Source organism: Crocodylus siamensis, chromosome 5 (genome assembly GCF_052110815.1).
Source record: "Crocodylus siamensis isolate JL-2025a chromosome 5, ASM5211081v1, whole genome shotgun sequence".
Classification (NCBI taxonomy): domain Eukaryota; kingdom Metazoa; phylum Chordata; order Crocodylia; family Crocodylidae; genus Crocodylus; species Crocodylus siamensis.
The window spans coordinates 168748810-168767914 of NC_143399.1; the positions used below are offsets into that span (position 1 = coordinate 168748810).

The 19105-nt window shown below is 44.2% G+C and overlaps 1 protein-coding gene across 4 annotated transcripts in view; it reads left to right on the plus strand.

The window, feature by feature from the left end:
* Nucleotides 1–6246: 6246 nt before the first annotated feature.
* The window catches only part of CALCR (calcitonin receptor), a 304212-nt gene continuing 291353 nt past the window's right edge, over nucleotides 6247–19105 (plus strand). The window contains exon 1 of one of the 4 annotated variants that reach the window (XM_090047025.1): nucleotides 6247–6314. The gene's annotated coding sequence lies outside the window, so the exon portion shown is untranslated. Of the gene's footprint in view, nucleotides 6315–6383; nucleotides 6855–19105 lie in introns of those variants that run through there. The other 3 variants (XM_090047027.1, XM_090047023.1, XM_090047024.1) reach the window with 3 other exon arrangements.

The window sequence follows — 19105 nt, forward strand, 5'->3', positions numbered from 1 at the left end:
CTAGTAATGAAATACAGGATTTTCATCAATGCTTTCCTACAGGATTTTCATCAGTGTCATCAGTGCTTTCCTACTTCAAATCCAAATACAGCAGCAGTGACAAAAAAAAATATTAAATTTACCCTGCTTTCCTAGATTTCTAGAACACCTGTACTCGAATTGTCCAAAACTTGTAATTCTCTCTCACAGGTTATTTCTATTATGGACATGAGCATAGAAAATTAAGGTCGGAAGGGACTTTAGGAGGTAATCTAGTCCAGCTCTCTGCTCAAAGCAGGATCATCCTGAACTAGATCATCCCAGCCAAGTCCGTGTCTACCCAGCTCTTAAAAACCTCTTAGGATGGAGATTCCACAACTTCTCTAGGTAGCCTGTTCCAATGCTTTACTACCCTCCAAATGAGAGTTTTTCTTAATATCTAATCTCAACTTCCTTTGATGCAACTTGAGACCATTTATCTTTGTTCAATTTTCTGACATCACTGAGAATATTCTATCTCAGGGGTGTTCAAATTCCGGCCCATGGAACCATAGGTATCCATCTCATGGGGCTCTTCATGGACTGGGAAATCTGGTGGTAGGGGAGTGGTGGCAATAAATATGGCTACCTGCCCCTGATGCCAAATTCCCAAACCACAAAAAACCAGGTTCGGACCAGGCATACACCCCTCTTCCTACTCCCAAGCCTGGATGGAGCTTGGTCACTGCACCTTTTCCCCCCAGGCTGTCAGGTTGGGGTCTAGTCAAGCCCCTTTCACTGCTCCTGTGGGGCTAGGCAATGTCCTCTTCCCCCTGTGAGGCTGGGTAGGGGCTGGGCCTTTCACCACAGGACCAAGTTGTGGCTGGGATGTCCTCTGCTGCCTCTGCGCAGACAGATGAGGCCCTGGCATGACAGCCTTACGCTGAATCAGGACCATTAGCTGGATCCAACCATTGGATGGCCTGGGTACTACTGATCTAACCCACAAGCCAGAAAGGGTGAGCACCACTGGTCTATCTCAATCCTTTTTTTAACAACCCTTCAGGTACTTGAAGGCTGCTATTAAATCCCACCTTGCTCTTCTCTTCTCCTGCCTAAATAAACTCAGTTCCCTCAGCCTCTTTTCATAAATTATGTTCTCCTGTCCTCTAACCATTTTGGTTGCCCTCTGCTGGACTCTCAGCAATATGTCCACATCCTTTCTGTAATGGGGGGTCCAAAACTGGACATAGTACTGTACTCCAGATGTGGCCTCCACAGTGCCTAATACAGGGGAATAATTGCTTCCCTCAATCTGCCGGCAATGTTTCTACTAATGTGGCCCAGTGTGCAGTTAGCCTTCTTCTCAACAAGGGCACAGTGTTGACTTGTATTCATCTTATTGTAACCTCCTGGTCCTTTCCTACAGAGTTGCTGGTTAGCCAGTCAGTGCCCAGCCTGCAGCAGTGCATGGGATTGGGGACTTGGTAGCAGCCTATAAATGTATTAGGGGCATACATCAGGGCCTGGGGGAGCATCTGTTCACCAAGACACTCCAGGGTAGGACAAGAAACAATGGGCACTGCCTTGGTAGTCAGAGTGCTCCGAGAGCGTGCTGGATAGGAGTTGGTGGGGATGGAACGGGGGCCTTGCCCTCCCCCCGCACCTCCAGCCCTGCTCCCTAGACGCAGTGGCAACAGGTGGGGGCGGGGGGCAGGCTGGCCAGCACTGCTAGCCTTGCCACCCCCTGACTCTGCTTCCTGGAGCTGGTGGCAGCATGGGGTACTGGCTGAGGGGGACAGGGGATGGTGGGGTAAGCTTCCCCCACCCCCTGCTTCTGGGATGCGGCCAAGTTGCTGGTGGTGGAGGACAGCAGGAAAAGCTTACCTCTCCCTGTTCCTGGCAGGCAGCAGCAGGATTGGATGGTGGGTAGCTGCACTCCATCCCCGCCTTCCTCCCTGGCAGGGAGAGGGAGGCAGAGAGGGGAGTGGGATTGGAAATGGGGTGGGGGTTTCTGGTGGCAGCATCCCCCTCCACTGTGCGCCTCCCCACCACCACTGCCTGGCCCCGACAACCACTGGCAGAGGGAGGCAGTGGTGGTTGGGGGATGCTGTGTGGCCAGATGTGGACCGGTGGCAGTGCAGGGCACTGGGTGTCAGTGGCCACTGCTGTGTACAAGCTCCCCTCGCCCCGCATTTCTGGGAGACGGTGGCAGGGTGGGCAGAGGGGCATTGGGCCAGAGGCAGAGTGGTGGCACCATGGGGTGCTGGGTGGTGGCGCTCTGTCCCCACCCCCCATCATCCCTGACAGACAGTTGTCTAGTATCTTTATTAATGATCTGGAAGATGGCATAGACTGCACCTTTAGCATGTTCGTAGATGACACTAAGCTGGGGAGTATAGTAGATGTACCAGAGGGTAGGGCTAGGATTCAGAGTGACCTAGACAAATTGGATGTTTGGGCCAAAAGAAATCTCATAAAGTTCAACAAGCACTAGTACAAAGTCCTGCACTTAGGACAGAAGAATCCCATACACCACTACAGCCTGAGGACTGACTAGCTAAGCAGCAGCTCTGCAGAAAAGGATCTGGGGGTTACAGTGGACAGTAAGCTGGATGAGTCAACAGCATGCCCTTGTTGCCAGGAAGGCTAACAGCATACTGGGTTGCATTATTAGGACTGTTGACAACAGATCATGGAAAGTAATTATTCCCCTTTATTCTGCACTGGTGAGGCCATATCTGGTGTACTGTGTCCAGTTTTGCGCCCCCCACTATAGAAACGATGTGGACAAATTGAAGAGAGTCTGGCAAGAGCAACAAAAATGGTTAGGGGACAGGAGCACATGACTTCTGAGGAGAGGCTGAGGGAACTGGGTTTATTTAATTTGCAGAAGAGACAACAGAGGGGATTTGATAACAGCCTTTAACTACATGATAGGTGTTTCCAAAGAGGATGGAGAGCTAGACTAGTCTTAGTGGTGACAGATGACAGAACAACAAACGGTGGTCTCAAGTTGCAGCACGGGAGGTTTTAGGTTGGATACTAGGAAAAACTCTCTCTATGAGGGTGGTGAAGCATTGGAACAAGTTATCTAGAGAGGTGGTGAAATCTCCATCCTTAATGGTTTTTAAGGCCTGGCTAGACAAAGTTTTGGCTGGGATGATCTAGTTGGGGATGGTCCTGCTTTGAGCATGGGGGTGGACTAGATCACCTGAGGTGCCTTCCAACTCCAGTGTTCTATGATTCTAACTTAAAAGAAATCATTCAGGTAATTATGTCTGCCAGTATGGGTGTCATTTAGGTCAGTCTCAGTAACATTGGACTCTACTCTTCTACCTACAGCTCTCTGGTCAGAGCAGACGTATTTGCAGACAATACAGTGAAACCTGTATTTCAACTGCTACAACTTGTACTGAAGTTATTCTCTAAATAAACAGCCCTTTCATCCCCGACTCTTTAGTCCAATTAGTAATTTCAAGGAGTATAAAATGAACTCTAAAAAGACATTCTTCTCCTTTTTGAGAGTACTTTTAAGTCTTCATACAAGAGATACTTTAGCACCCATTTCTCATGGTTTTGAATGAGAACTGATTAGGTCCCATGTGTTACAATTGAAGACAGACAAAATATATAGTTTTTAAATAAATCTTGTAATTGTATAGGGAAGATGGTACTGAGTAAGCCATAGAAAGACAACTATACCATTTTTTTAAGTTGGCTTATTTGATAGCTGGGGGAGAAGGGGAAAAATCAGTAAGGGAGGAAGGAAAAATCAGCAATTTGAGAGCTGGATTTTCAAACAGTAATACCTCAGAAGGGTAACTGTTTCAGCTATCTACTCTTCACAATAAGCCAAAGATAACTGTAATGATCTAGTGTTGTTATTAAAACCAGAATAAAATTACCATGTGATAGTTAACAGATTTTCAGTGAATATTTAATATGGGCCTGATCATCACCTATTACTCACGCTAAGTAGTAATTACTCATGCTCATAGTCCAAAGAAACTCAGTGGGACTTCTTGTGAGAGTGCTAATCAATGTGAATAAGAGTTGCAGATCTGTGCTGTCTTGTGAATTAATGGTTATCCAAGATGGGAATGTATTTGAAGAAAAAAACTTGGAAGAGCTATTTCCACATTATGGGATGACAGATGTATTTTGGCCGATGTACAGTGCTCAATGCAAAAAAATAGTGCAACATAAAATCAGATTTGAAATGCATATAAAATAGAGCTTGAAGAATGCAACACTTTCTAGCCAAAGCACTGAAAATGAGGCGGCAGAGAACAATACATAAAATGATAAGATTAGCCCACCAGCAAAGCAAGAGGTAAGAAACTGAACCTCTTGTTCTGGGGGTGCTGCTGCAAGTGTGGTGCCTGTACCCCGCTTATATCTTTTTTAGCAAGCCATGGCCAGTATGAGGTCTCCTTGTGACCCTCGAAAAAAGAAGAAGCAATTCACTTATCTTGGTATTTACAGACTCCATTGCTACTCTAAACATCCTGTAGCATTGCTAGGTTTTCTGAATACCTCCAATACCTGTTGCTGCTGTTCCTCACAGCTTTCCTAAGACAGTAATGTGTCCTGACAAGATTCTCACCAACTCATAGTTTTCAGAACAGCAATATTATAATCAACGAAAACCATCCCCAATTTAACTATACCCCTGCTTGAGAAAACTGAGCAGTGATGGCACAACTGGCCTATTTTTATGGATTCATAGCACCTCTGTACAGGTTCACAAGAACAAAAACTTTAAAGCAAAAGATTTAATTTAGAAGAAAGTGATGCTTTAATACACTACTTCCCACTTATTAGGGAAAATGCTCTACACTGGAAATACAAGTTATGGGACTTAAAAACAGCTGTGGACATACTTTACCTCAGACAAAAGACAACTTGCTTCTAGAGCAAGACTAGTAGAATGATGTTCTCCGCCAGCATGGTGCCACCTTTTTGAGCAGGTTGTTGAAAAATTCCTTGCTTCCCATGGCCACTTGCTGATAGGAGGTCCCATTACTTGTTATCTGCAGTGGAAAATTTGGAAGCTGGAAAAATGGATTTTAAAAAGATGATTTGAGGAGTTCAAATGAAAACATTGATATAATATATATATGTGGTATTATGTTCTAAAAAAAATGCCTACAGAAAATTACTACTAGAAATGGGAAGAGATTATTTTTATGCATCTTTCATTTCCAGATATCTTGTTAATGTAGTTGGCTGAGCATTCACTATTTTCCTTTCTTTCCCGTGAAATATTACTTCATGCAGATAAATGAATAGTGGGAAAAATATGTATCTAATATTTTTATTGGGAAAACATCACTGAATTTGCAAACATCAGCCAATTCAACTCCAATGATGATATCTAATCACCTGCAGGGCTGAGTTAAAGTAATCCAGGGTCTCTGCAGATTAGCTGGGACTTCCTTTTTCCTGGCCCACTGTTTTGACTCTATCCAGTAACAAGGATGCCTCAGTTAAGTAGAGAATGTATCTAGGCAGTGTGTTTTTTTTCTGGTTCTGGTGAATAACTTATTAATGTGCGCACACAATGTGGTTGCAGTTGACCTGAATCTATTTGTGAATTTGATCCAAATTCACAAATACGTTCAGCTAAAGCAAATGGAGAAAGAGAGGCTGATTTCCATGAAAGGTATGGGAGTACTGCCTTTCTTTTTTATCCAGGAGCCAAGTGATTAGGGCTTCATTTAGGATGGGCTGACCCAAGATGAATTCCCTCTGCCTGAGGAAAACTGAGGAGGAGGGGAACCTCACAGGTGTAGGTCCTAACCACCACCACTAAAATCAGTCTCTCTTTTCTGTAGTGTCTAGTGAAATATTAGGTGCATACTGAAACGTTGAAACAAAAAAAAGACAGAAGGAGTCTTATCTTGGAAGATGTTACAGGCTGGTGGGAGATAACACAGAGTATAAGCGGGCTCGATTCAGGCTGTTGACTTGCATCAAAGCAGGTCTGGACGATGGTTTACAGAAGTAGCTTGAACGGCAGCTACCAAGAATTAACCTGGATAGACAGTTTCGTGGGGGCATCTCCCCCAGGTACTTCAAGTGGGAGGACGAGTGGGAGTGTCTGTGGGATCCCAGGGTCATTATTTTTGTTCTGGGGTAAAACCAGTGGTCTGGCGTTTAGCCTCTGCTTCTTCCACTCAGGCAAGGAATGAGTGGATGCGGATGCCCCGTGTCAGAGGGCTGGCACCACGGGGTGACTCCGCTGCAGGTCTCCCACGGCCCCTGCCGCCGCAGCTCGTCCACCTCAGATGCTGCTCGTGGAGGCAGAGAGCAGGCACGAGAAGGGCTCCCGCCGCTTCCCCCGTGCCCACGTGAGTATCTTCTGCCCAGAGGAGCGGCATCTCCCGCAGCCGCTGCCTGTACCCTGCCGGAGCCCCGACCCCGCTGGCTGGAGGCGGGAAGGGCGCTCGCCCGCTCCTCGCCCCGCCGCCGCTCTCGTAAGATGGCTGAAGCGGCTCGGACGGAGGCCGGGGTCTGAGCCCCTCCTGCCCGACCTGGCCCGTGCCCACTCCCACCCCCGAGGCGGGGCCCCCTCCTCTTTAAAGCCGCCGCGGGGCTCGGCTGGCCCGGCTGCCGCCTGTCTCCCCGGCCGGGACCGGGCGGCGCGGGGAGGAGCGGCTGCGGCTCTCCCGCCCCCACCCTACGCCGGAGACGCGGCTGCACCGGGCTCGGCGGCTGCAGAGCGAGGCGGATGCGCCCCCGGGGCCGGGCGTGCAGCGCCGGAGCTGCCGCGGGGCCATGCCGGGCTGAGGAGCAGCCGCCGCGAGACCGTGAGTGGAGGCGCTCGCCCCGCGTCGCTGCTTCGTCCGGGGCCGGGGGCCCGGACGCGGCAGGGGAGCCGCCCGCTCCAGGTGGGTCTGAAGTGCCCGGGCGGGCGGGCGCTGCCGACGCCTCCCTCGGGGGCGGGTCCCGCAGCCCGGCGGGCGCCTCCGCGGGCTCCGGCGGGCGGCAGTTGGCCCTCCCGGGCGCTGGAGTGGCCCCGAGTCCTTCACTTCCCGGTTCAAACGGTCGCCCGGTGCCGCGCGGGTCGCCTGCCAGCCGGTGCTCGGGGGGGGCTGTTACCACTTACAAACGGGCGTGTTAAAGATGCCATGTAATAGCGGGGCGAGTGTTTGTACAGTGACACAAAGAACGGGCAGGGGCTTTCCTGCGCTAATTCTAGGGAAGTGGGGCTGGAAGGGACCTCTTGCGGTCACTTCGTCCAACCCCTGCCAGAGGCAGGACCATCCCTGCCCAACCATCTTGTACCAGCTTCGGCCCCTGAGCTCACCTCTTCATAAGAACTGCCCTGGCTTGTATCCCCCCCTTCAATGCAAGTCCCTTCTTTTTAGTATTTTGTCTCTGAACATTTGCCTTTCTTCTGTTCTCGTGCTGCCTTGGGTTCTTGGCCGGAGGTAATTTTTGTCCTTTTTTTGTTTTTATTTATTAATTTATGTATTGAAACCATGATGGCGTTTTAAGTTTCTGTATCTTGTGTCAGGTAATTATACTTTTGGATTGAAAGAATGAAACCCTAATTAGTAGCATGCTGGGAGGGGATGAGCGTGAAGCTCAAGTGTGTGTAGTCCAATCATTATGTATTACTTTGTATATCTTTATTTTTGCAGGCCTCTAGTTTAAGGTAGCTATCTAGACATGAAGAATACTCCAGTTGGCCATGTTCATAGAAGTGTGTGTTTGCTTGTGATTGATGGGCAGGATGGGAAGAGTTGGCAATGAGGTGGCCAAGTCAATGTGCCAAACATGTTCATCTTATTTATTGGTTTATTTCATCAAGTACCTAAAATAAATCTCCCCCCCCCCCCCACAATCTTCTAAGATGGGTTAAGTGGACATAGAATCCTTTTTATTTGGTCAAATAGAACAAACGACAGTCCTTCTGACGCTGTGAATGTCTCGGTGCTGAATAACATATTTCTCTCTGACCAGCAAACTGTAGATAATGTCTCACTGAAAAGAGAATTTAATTTACTGCTCAAGATTCTAGACGTACTTGCAGAGAAGCTAAATTAAATGCATGAGAGCTAATGTTTCATTTTAGACATTTTACAACCTATAGCAGTAGGTGACCCTTACTAAGTTTATCTTTGATGCTTGCTGTTGTCATGTTGGTTGACAGCTGTTTATTCTCGATAAACCAAAACTTAACACTTCAAATAACAGATACATAGAAGAAAAGTGTGCATTAAGTTATATGGAATTAAATCCTGGCCCTCTTGAAATCTGTGGCAAAATACCCATACTGCCAAAAGTGGCAATATTTTGCTATGGGGGGTAGGGATGGGTGTTGGGGTTCTTGTTTGATTTTTTTTTTTTTTTTCTTTCTTAAATTCATTATCACTTATGGCTGAGTGCCAGCCAGTTTTGAGTTGAATCTGAGGTAGCAAAATCTGAATTGGATTAATACTAGTTTGCAGTAGCACAATTCCATTGTTCAGTTTTGGGTGATAGCCAGACATCATGTTTAATAATATTAAAGTCCTCTCTATATAGTAAGTGGCACTTATTAATGTATGTGTATGTATATAATATATACGTAGAGAGAGTAGGCTGAATGGACTTGCAAAAGGCTGACTGAGTACAATTCTGATGTTTTTATCAGAACACATCATAAATTAGATGGCAGTCTGGTTTTCTGCCATGTTTTAGTACAACTAATTCAACAGTGAACAGTTTCTTAAAACATTATTATTTATCTGAAATGGAAAATATGGTTAGTGAACTTTTTTGACTGGATGAAAAACTAGATTTATAAGAGTTTGTTCTTGAGGTCTGTGACACTTAATGGGAATTTAAGGAAGTCAGTATCTCTGAGAACTGACTTGCAGGGTTGAGCTATTATTTTAGGGTATAATCCTTTAATTATGTTGTCCATTGAAATAAATTACCTGCTATTTAAAACTATTTCTCAATGTTTAGTCTTTACAAAACTGACCATCTTCAATCATTAGAAAAATAGCCAAAATAAAGCCAGAGCCATCAAAATAATCTACATAGTGCTTTGCAGACTTATAGTCCCATCTTCCTACTGGAATAGAATGAAACTTCTCTTAAGAACTAGACTTTCCATTATAATGATTTTTATATCAGGAATTCTGTGTTTGTACTGTCCTGTGTATAGGAGACAAATCTGACTCACTACTTTCATATAATAAAAGTAACAGGATAATAAAGAGAATAGACCCATTCTGCTCTGCCAAGGCGCATTAGTTCTAGGGATTCAAAAACGAAATCCACCAACTTCCTATTACTTGTGACAACTTGGTCCAGTCTCACTGTCACCGAGGCCAGTGTTGAAATACCAATGGATAGTGTTATATAATGCAGGACTGTCCTGCAAGGAATGAAGAATTTTCACTTGCTGTTGTTGTTTTCTGTTATTTGTATTGCAGTAGTACCAAGGACCACACTTCTGTTAGGATTTCTGTATGAATGTGAAGTAATTAATATTGTGGCTAGAACAGTTAACTAATTAAGGGAAATTAAAGCAGGGCAACAGGAAAAGTAAGCTCCCTAAGGGCATGTAGCAGGCTAATGATAGATGTAGGACTAGAATGTAGGCATCCTGACTGTGTCTACTGTCCTATCTTCTGTGCCATATTGATTTGTAAGAGGCACTCAAGAGACAATGGGCATTGGGGCTGCTCAGTCTTCCATGGTGAAGCTCAACATATTTTAAAGGACTGAACCTTAATGATATTTTAATGAAGGTATCCTGAGTTGTTTGACTGTCATTCTAGCATACTGGTATCTAGTTTTGATCTAGTTTACTTCAATATTTAGTAGAAATAGCCTGCCAAAGAACAGTATATAATTGCATATTGTTTGTTCTGTTTTGCTTTTTATATTGCTTTTCATTACTTTCGTAAGAAATGGAATGAGTGTGACTGATAGAAGCTTATTTTCAGGAGTGTAACAAAAGTGCCAGGAAACAACAAAGAATTGGTTTTGGCTCTAAAGTACTTGTTACAATTCCAAAAAAACAGAAGAAATGTGATTCTCATTTTGGTGCAGAATAAGAAGGGATAAAAGATGCTGAGGATGACCTGGCTGTTTATTTCAATATGGATTGTTGTCTAAAAACCCATGGCCTAATATAGCTCATGGTAATTTTGTATTTTAGAAAATATGAAATGCATGCATGACTTCTCATGGTGAGAATTGTCTGGGAGTAGATAGCATGATTAGAGCTCCTGCATAAGGGCCCTTTATCCTGCCACACTACAAGTCCCACACTAAATTAAGTCAGTATCTGCATTTGCCTGTTCTCTAGAGGTATTCGCAGGATCTGTTACATGGATTGCTTGTAAGTGATACAACATGCAAGTGACACAGGGTGGCAGTCCCTCGGCTGACATAATCAGTAATAATAATAAAGTGGACTTGGCATTCGCCAAGCTGCTTTAGTTGAGAAGGGCCGGAACCAAATTGATTAGCAAAGGCAGAGGGCTGAACTTGGGCATGTTATACTGTAGCTCCTCTTAATTAATGTAAACCAACAGATAGCAGAGAGAGTTTTTGTTTTTTCCTGAGCATTTCTGTACTTGTCCTGATCACTGGACCAGTGAGCAATCAGCTGAGATTGTTTGTTTGTTTGTTTGTTTGTTTGTTTGGTATTAAAGCACAAAATGACTGCTAAGATCTTTAAAATATAGACCATCAAACAAATTATTTTGAGTTAAAGGTGGGGGGTGGGGTGGGGATGGGAATGACCTACTGGGTGTCAGGTGCTTTGTGGTAACTGCTTTGTGTTTCCACTTCTGCCTCACTGTAAATGAAAGTTAAATTGGAGTAGCTTACCCCTCTCTGAAACAATAGCTGTATTACTACTGTTCAGCTTCCATTTACAATGAGAGGGAAGATGCAAAGAACAGTTCCTGTCGAGCATGTGAAGTGTTCCAAGCTTTCCTTCCTCCCTGTCCCTCCACCCTTTGCCATAACTTGTTTGGTTGTCCATATCTTAGATGGATATATGTGACTTTGGATTACTAGCAGGTGAAGGTAGTCAAGGAGAATATTTTGGAAAGTATAAAATGAATTTCTGCTTGTTCCAGGAATAGGGGGGTATCTCTCAGAGGCAGTAGTACACATGCTAAGGACTTTTTTTCCTGGAGGTTATAACAAGCAGAAATTCATTAGCTGTTGCAGAATCCATTGCTTTGGACTTGTCCTGTACTGCCATAATGGGGGTGGAGGAAGAAATGAGTATGTATATATTAGAGTCATTGATTAAAGCAATCTTGCTCACAGCAGACTTTGTGCTTATCTTGCCGATACAAAAAAAGGCTTCAAGATCAGTGCAGCACGGCATGCTCTGGATAAATGCATAGGAAACTCAGATGTTTTACCCAGCCAGATGACAGCAGAATACTACCAACTGTTTTCCAATCCGAGATCAGTCCTTGGTTCTGATCTAGAACCTTTCACTTCCATCATACCATACCGAACTATATTTTCACTGTTGGAAAGAGGGTCAGATAGGCAAAGTTTGTTTTGACATGGAATATAATTGTATTGCCTTGCAATGACATTGAGTGAGACTCAAGAACATGTTTATCCTCTCCCTCCCCATTCTGTTTGCAGTTTTGGTAGGGATTACTGTAAAAGGGATCTGGTAGACTATCTTAAATTACCATTTAGACTAGGTTTAGTTTGAGCATCTGTTCTGGGATGTAAGGATGTACAGTCATATGTTAAATCTCACAATAGACCATGAACGAACATACAAGCCTTCTGACAGTACAAACAACCAGAAGCTTGTATAACCAGTCACAAGCTGAACCTGGACTGTTTAAATGCTGGCTAGGAAATGTGACTGAAAGCTAATGGCACCAGCAGTGCATGGGGGGGGCCCTGCATCCTGTACTGCTGGTAGCAGACCTGTTAGTAGCAGACTGCGGAGGCGGCAGCTATTTCCACATCCCTACCACAAGTGGTACCTAAGATTGCTGCTATGTTCATAGGCAACTAGTAAAGGGTGCTCGGGGGTGCATGTGCCCCCCCGATGGCTGACATTGATAACTGTCAGTAGGGCTGGTGCCCCCCTGACAGGGCCGCTGCTGTCAGTGGCTTCTGTGGGTGCCCGCCCAGATTCAGGAAGCACCAGTCACTTTATAGCCCTGTTACAGACCCCATCTCCCCCCACCCCTCCTCAGTTATGCTACTATCGCTGAAACTAATTAGAGGTAAGGTACTGTCAAAACCACGCTGCCACTTGCCTCATGTGACAAACAGGTAAGTGAATGTTGACTGTTCCCACAATCCTCACTAAAATATAATTTGGGATTGGGGCGGATAGCATTGCTTGAAAGAGTAACTGTTCCTCTTCCATAGATGCATAGGCCAGACTTAACAGAACCACCATGGAGAGATTTCCATCATACCAGAGGGAAAAAGATGCAGTATGGTTCAGTTCTATTCCACATACAATAAAAAAGCACAGGCTATAACAAATAAGGCTTGTATCTCCAACCTCACCATTTAAGCTACTGTTGTATTGGACCTCATTCTACCTGTAATCCTGACTTCTAGGTGAATATAAAATAGCAGCCATGTAAAATGGGGCAAAAACTTGTCACTGGACCCTCATACAGTTTTCTGAGCTCAAACTAAGTAATGTAATTACAGTTGATAGAGGCCACTGCCTAGATTTGGCTTGGAAAGTTCTTGGCTATTTGCCCTATTTACACCTTGCTAATAGTCACTCTGGAAATGCACATTTTATTCTATATAACATGGTCTACGAATTCTTTTTTCCAGAGTAGTCATAGACAACAGCATAAATACAAATCATGTGATTCCTTGGCTGTGCCATTAGCCAAGTATTTCTTTCTTGCTGTTACCAGGAGTTGAATGAATAAAACATGTGACAAATTTTGCAAGATTTTTTTGAATAAATGATTGTATTTACAATTTTATTATTCGCCAGCTCTGGTATATATTTTAAGTAGGCAAAGGATGGCTCATATTCTCTGATTAGCACATATTACACCTACTGTAAAATATCACTGTTTGCTTGGGGCAAAGTGCAAATTGGGCTGCAAGTCCAGAAAACGGGTATACCAAGTACCTTTCAAGTTTTAGGATGTACTACTCACTACAGACTAATTTTGTACTGAATTGGAAAAACAGACTTTTCTTCTCTTTTATGAGAGAGAGGGTGCTTCTATTCTAGATAAACTTTTGAGATCATTTCATTTGGACTGGAATGAATGCCTTGTTAGTAGGTTACTGGTCAAAAGACAACACCTGCCTTTTTAAATGGTGAAATTCTATGTGAAAATGCAAGTGGGGTGCTTTTTGGTTTGTTGGTTGTTTTTTTTTTTTACAAAGGTGGTATTATCAGCTCTTGAGTTAAAGCTGAATACTCTTAAAATAAGACTAAACTCCTTTTGTATTATATTATATTTGTAACCAAATTTAGGTTCCATAATTGGCAATGATTTTTAAAAACCAGAAAGAAAATCTAGCTATGCTTTGCAGCAAAATATTTACTTTTCCATTTTTTAACGTAACAAAAGCTATTGCTGCCACTAGGCCTAGTTAGCATAGTTGCTGGAAGATTAAGAAGAGAGATCAGACTCTAAGACTAAGTACAGGTAGACAAAAAGCCCAAGGCTGAGTTGATTCAGTCATTGTAGGTCAGTGTAAGCTGCAAAGATTGAACCAATAAGCAAATGAACAGACATTCACTTTTGATTCAGGAAATGCAGCCACATGCCTGCAGTGGCTCAAGCCAAAAGCCAGGGGGGTGCTAGAACAGAGCTTTCTGTCAGGTAGCCAGCATGGGCTGTGTGTTTGCTTCCTCTTCCAGCTGTTCCTGAGGTCTCGGATTTGCAGTCCAGATTCACAACAGCAGGACTCTGCAGGGCTGCTCATCACTTCCTCTTTCTGCTTCCAGATGCCTCTGGGATTTGTAGTCTACAGTTGCAGCCAACACTAAGGAAGTCAGGCAGGGCAGTTCCATACTCGGGGATGGGGGCAGGCAATGGAAGTTTAACCCTCCTCCCTGACCCCAGACCCCAGCTGGGGTTTGCCTGGGTGGGGGCAGTAAGCCAGTCCTCCTGCTCCAGCTAGGGAGTAGTGGGGTGGGGCCAGCCCTGCTCTCTGACATGGGCAGAACAGCCCATCCTAGCCCAGGGCTGCAAAATGCTGGGGGACTGATGTAACTTGAGGTAGGAAGGGGTCTGGTACAGAAGTTTCAGAAACTGGTTTGACTTAAATCAGTTAAGCCTGGTACTACATTCAACCAGGTTTAATTTAAACCAGTTCCAGGTCCACCACAGGTGCTGGCCTCAGGCTCTAGCTCCCCCTGGCTGCAGATCTGGGAGGAGTCAGGTAGGGTTATTTTACCCCAAGTGGCACATGTCTGGGCACATGCACTGAGGCAAAAATCCCTGTCTCAGATCTGTGCTGCTCCTGTTTGAGCTGCAGCAAGCGCATGTGCCTGCATGTGTGGATGCACCCTGTAAGGACTAAATTCAGTTGGCAACATGAAAAATATCATTTAATTGATTTGTGTTTTTTTTTTGGGGGGGGGTTTATCCATACTTTTTCTAATAAAGACTTATTCATGTGTTCCTATGTAAAGCATCTTCGTTAGGCTTTTAGAACACCCCTTTTCTCGTTGCTCAAATGTGGTGACAGTATTTGGTATATGTCAGCTCCCAGAAGATGGTGGCCATCCTTGGAAAGATGGCACTCCTTGCAGAAATTGAATGAACAATAGTGCATAAAATGACCTAGAATGTCATATTTCATTCAAAGGAGCACAACGAACAACAAAAGGTACTTGATGCTTTAGACAATTTTGACAGTGCTTTTTCAAGCTATTATTAATGCCTGAAGCAAACTGTTACTGAGGACATTTCTACATCTCTTGATAATATTAAATAAGCACTGCCTTACTCCTCTTCTACCATAAATATGCTAGAGCTGTCAATTCAGCTACATGTGGCAGTACATCTAAAATTCAGTAGTTTTTCCTAATTACATATAGGAAGCTTTTAATGTCTCTGCAGATGGAAGTAAATAGGGATGCCTGCTTTCTCATGCAGCTGGCTTGCATGTCTTCTGACAAGAACTTCTGCCTCCCTCCCCTGCCCCCCCAGCTTGTGTTGAGGTCACATTTTCTTTCAAACTCCTAATTACTGCTCACAAGGAGGCTGAAAGCACCCTACTGAGCACAGGTAAAAGTCTGCTGCTGCTCTTCTGAAAGCCTTCCAAGGGGATTAATAAAGAACAGAGGATGTTGTCTGGGCTAGTGTATATGTGGTGAAGGGAATGGCAGATGGAGAAGAGGACGATATTGGCAGTAACCCCCCCCCCCCCAAATAAATAAATAAAAAAGGGGGTGGGGGATGAGGAGAAGAGAAAATGTTGGGGCCAGAGAAGGGGAGTGAGCTTTCCTCTGGTAGTGGGAAATTCTGGATTCTGGGTCCTTTTGCCAGAATTCCTAGGAATTTTACATAAGAATATATTAATTTAAAAAACCCCAAAACCATGACATCAAAGACTAAAACTGGCCACTGTGCTTTGTATTTCCAGCTAGCTACCTTTTAAGGCTTTCTGAATGGCTCTTTTGGAGGTGTGTCTCTCTCCCAGCTTTCTGCCAAGTCTGGCATCAGTACTTGGTCAAATTGGTATGCTCTTTTGCAGTGTAGAAGTTTCGCACTGACAGTACAGGGATTCCTGGTGCTTAAATGTGGTTGTATTAGATTGTTCTTATGGAGTAAGTCCTAGATTTTAAGCAGTGGGGTGCCTAAAACTAAGTACCTTAGAGACTAAACTGGATTTGGCTCTTTAAATTTAGGGTATTCTTTCACTTGTGTTTGTATGATGCCTGGTACACTTGAAGTGTAAACAACAGCAACTAGAAAATAATAATCATTGTTAGCATATGTTGCAGAAGATATGACAGCCCCAGTGTTGCCATTACTGACTGTCTTTCTTTCCCCCTCAGATTTTTTTTTCTGAAGGCCAGCTTCTGGAGTCAGTTTAACATAAGAATCTGAGTGTTCATTTGAAGAACAAAATATAGAAAGTGATTGTAAGAATGGCAGTATGACAGCCCTAGAACACATTTTCTGGCTAAATATTGAATACAGACTCAACAAATGGACCTGGAAAGGCTTCTTATAGTATCAGTAGGAGGGAAATCTCAATTTCACAGTAATCTTGTGCAAAATTATCATAACATTGTATGTGGCCTAGTGCCACAATTTAACCAAGATGAATCTGGAGAAATCTTTGGCCAGGTACAGACATTAGTGGTAAAACTTTTACGGAATCATAAACTGGTCTAACCCCAAAACAGAACAGCAGTTAGGTGCACATAGACCAGGTTCTGCCATATTTAGACTGGTCTAAGGCCTGGATCAACATACTCCAGATGCACCTCTGATTTAGGTTAGATTGGTGCATCTAACTTCAGTACCAGTTCCCCTATCAATTCAAGTTAGGTTGCTGTCTAGAAGCATCCCAGGCTCCTTTGTGGGCCTCTGTTATCCCATTCTTGCAGGGAGGTGCACTTGCTCTGTGCTTGGCTGCTCCTACCAAGTGCCCAGTGGACCTTGCCCCTGAGCTATCACAGAGCCAAGTCAGCACAGACTCTCTCCATAGCCCTGCCTCTGGCCAACTGTCAGCTGTAGGTGGCAGCACAGGGGAGCCGGGAGGAGGGGAAGGGAGGTATTTGCATGCCTGCGTGAACCTTATCACAAAGCACCCCATGATGGGTACACTGACCTGATGCTGAGTCCAGGAGAACCTGTATGAGTGGGCTCAGCACCACAAGCCCAACTGGGCTGCTGGGCATGGGTGAGCATTCCCTCCTGCCCATGATTTATCATCTGCCAGCTGCAGGCAGGCAGAATTGGGGTGAGGAAAGATGCTCCTGTGCCTGGCAGCCTGGTTGGGCTCTTGTGGTGCTGTGCCTACTTGCAGGGCTTCTCCTTGGCTCAGTGTTGGGTCTATGGGTACATTGTGGGGTGATTCATGACTGTGTTCATGCAGGGACACAGATGACTCTCACCCCTTCCCTGCCTGTACTGCCTGCCTGCAGCTAATAAATACCTGTAGCTGACAAATGATCTGGCAGGGAAAGCAGGGGTGTGCTTTCCCATGCCCAGTATCCAATCAAGGGTGGCTCTGGGCACTCAGCTGTGTTTGGCAGTCTCAAGCAGCCCATGGGGAGGTGTGTAGGAGTCTCGGCTATCTGCATGCTTCCCTGGCCCTCCCCCGTCAAAGACTGATTATGTGTTCTGTTCACTGATCTAAACCATGCTGTTTACAGAAAACTGTGCAACTTGAATCCATTCCACCTTAGGCTTTTTGAATGTCTGTATTTGGCCTTTTATGTACAATAGAATAATTCCTTCCTAAATATAAGATCTAAACTCATTAACTGGATTCTATAGCAAGTCGTATTGAACATCGGAGGAGGCAGTATTGAAACTTGCAATGTATTGTTTTAATCCTGTTCCATTGGAGGTCAACAGTAGACCTCTAATTATCTTTACTGACAACACAATCAAATCAACCAGTAAATTTACTGTATAAGTTTGTTCAAGTACCTACAGATAGCTCAGCTGATAAGTATCACCACAGTCATTTTTCTTCCCCAGGAGCTACAGCACACTAGTAAAAATGTCTTGGTCTTATTTATGCTAGCCCTTTCCCATTTCTGCAAATGGCTCAGTGGGCTGCATTGTTACTCAAAACAAAACAAAACAGGTGACTGTTACGGGGGGCATGTGCCCCTCTGAGATTGACTCCAGACTTGGCACCGTTCAGGACGGGGCAGTTTTGTCATGCAGGCTGGCGGTGTGTTGGGGGGAGGGGAGGGTGTGATACGCGAACCCCTGGCGCAGAAGTATAGGAGTGGATATGAGTCTTCTGGCCCACTCAAGAATTGTGCCCCACTCCCCACCCCCAAACTCGGGAGGCACCACTCACCCCTGAATAAAATGGCACTAATCTTTCTGTTATTGATGAGCCCAGTGTGAAAGGTATTATGGTGAGGCACAACCTCCCTTTTTATTATAGGCTAAAATCGTGGGGCTTAGCATACCCTTGCAGTTTTCAAAATGGATTGCCATGCCTGGGAAGAGGACATGGCTAGGCTGGCCGGTGTGTTGAAGTAATTTTTGTAGGAGCCTTAGCCAGTCAATCCTGTGAAAGTGATGGTTAACTAAAGATGCTTTTGTCCTCTAGTCAGTGCTTCAGCTGTAACAATGCCTTGACATATCTCTGAGAGAATTCCCCTTGCTGGAATATAATTTCCATCTACCTGAGACATCACTGCTGATTATAATACTTCTTAGCTGATCATTCTAAAAATCAAATGGAAGAGCACAGTAGACTTCAATTTTACTGATAGGAAAAATAGAACGTTTACATCACTCACCACATATATACTTACATACAAAGCACTCAACTTGGCCAGAGAGCATGACTTGCATTTAATTCAATTTAAGGTGATTCATCAGATAGTCTGACAAGGGTGTAGTACATTTCGCAAAAAGATTAATGCCAGATGTGTTTAAGTGACAACTAGGATACGTAGGCATGTTTTGTAGTTTTCCTCATACATACAGCCCATAAAAACAAATCGCAACATAGACAGTAATTACAGCTGGTGAAAAAATTTGTTTTTTATTTTTTTTAAGCACATGTAAAAAATTACCTTGTTTTTGTTAAATTTCCCATGAAAAATTGTTTTTGTCCAGTGGAAGTATAACTTTCTCTCTCTCAAAGTATAGTAAAACATTTTAGCAATATTTCTTAATTTGAGGAGAAATTCCTTTCTAATGAGAAGCTGGAAATTGATCAAAACTGAGCATTACATCTCTCATTGTAAATATTGCCTTGATTTAAAAAACAAACAAGCCTATATCTTAATTACCTTAAATAAAACATTAAGTACACCAGAAAGTAAAGGGGGCTCCTTTAACCCTGTGACAAAAACTGGACAGAAATCAAAGAAGTAGAAACTGGAACAGAAGACTTTCCCTTGCCAGCTGAATGTTGCAACTACTAGCCTGCAGGGTCAAGATCTCTCTTGTTTGCTGTCCTCCTGGCCTCGTAAATTTTGGCGTTCATTCTG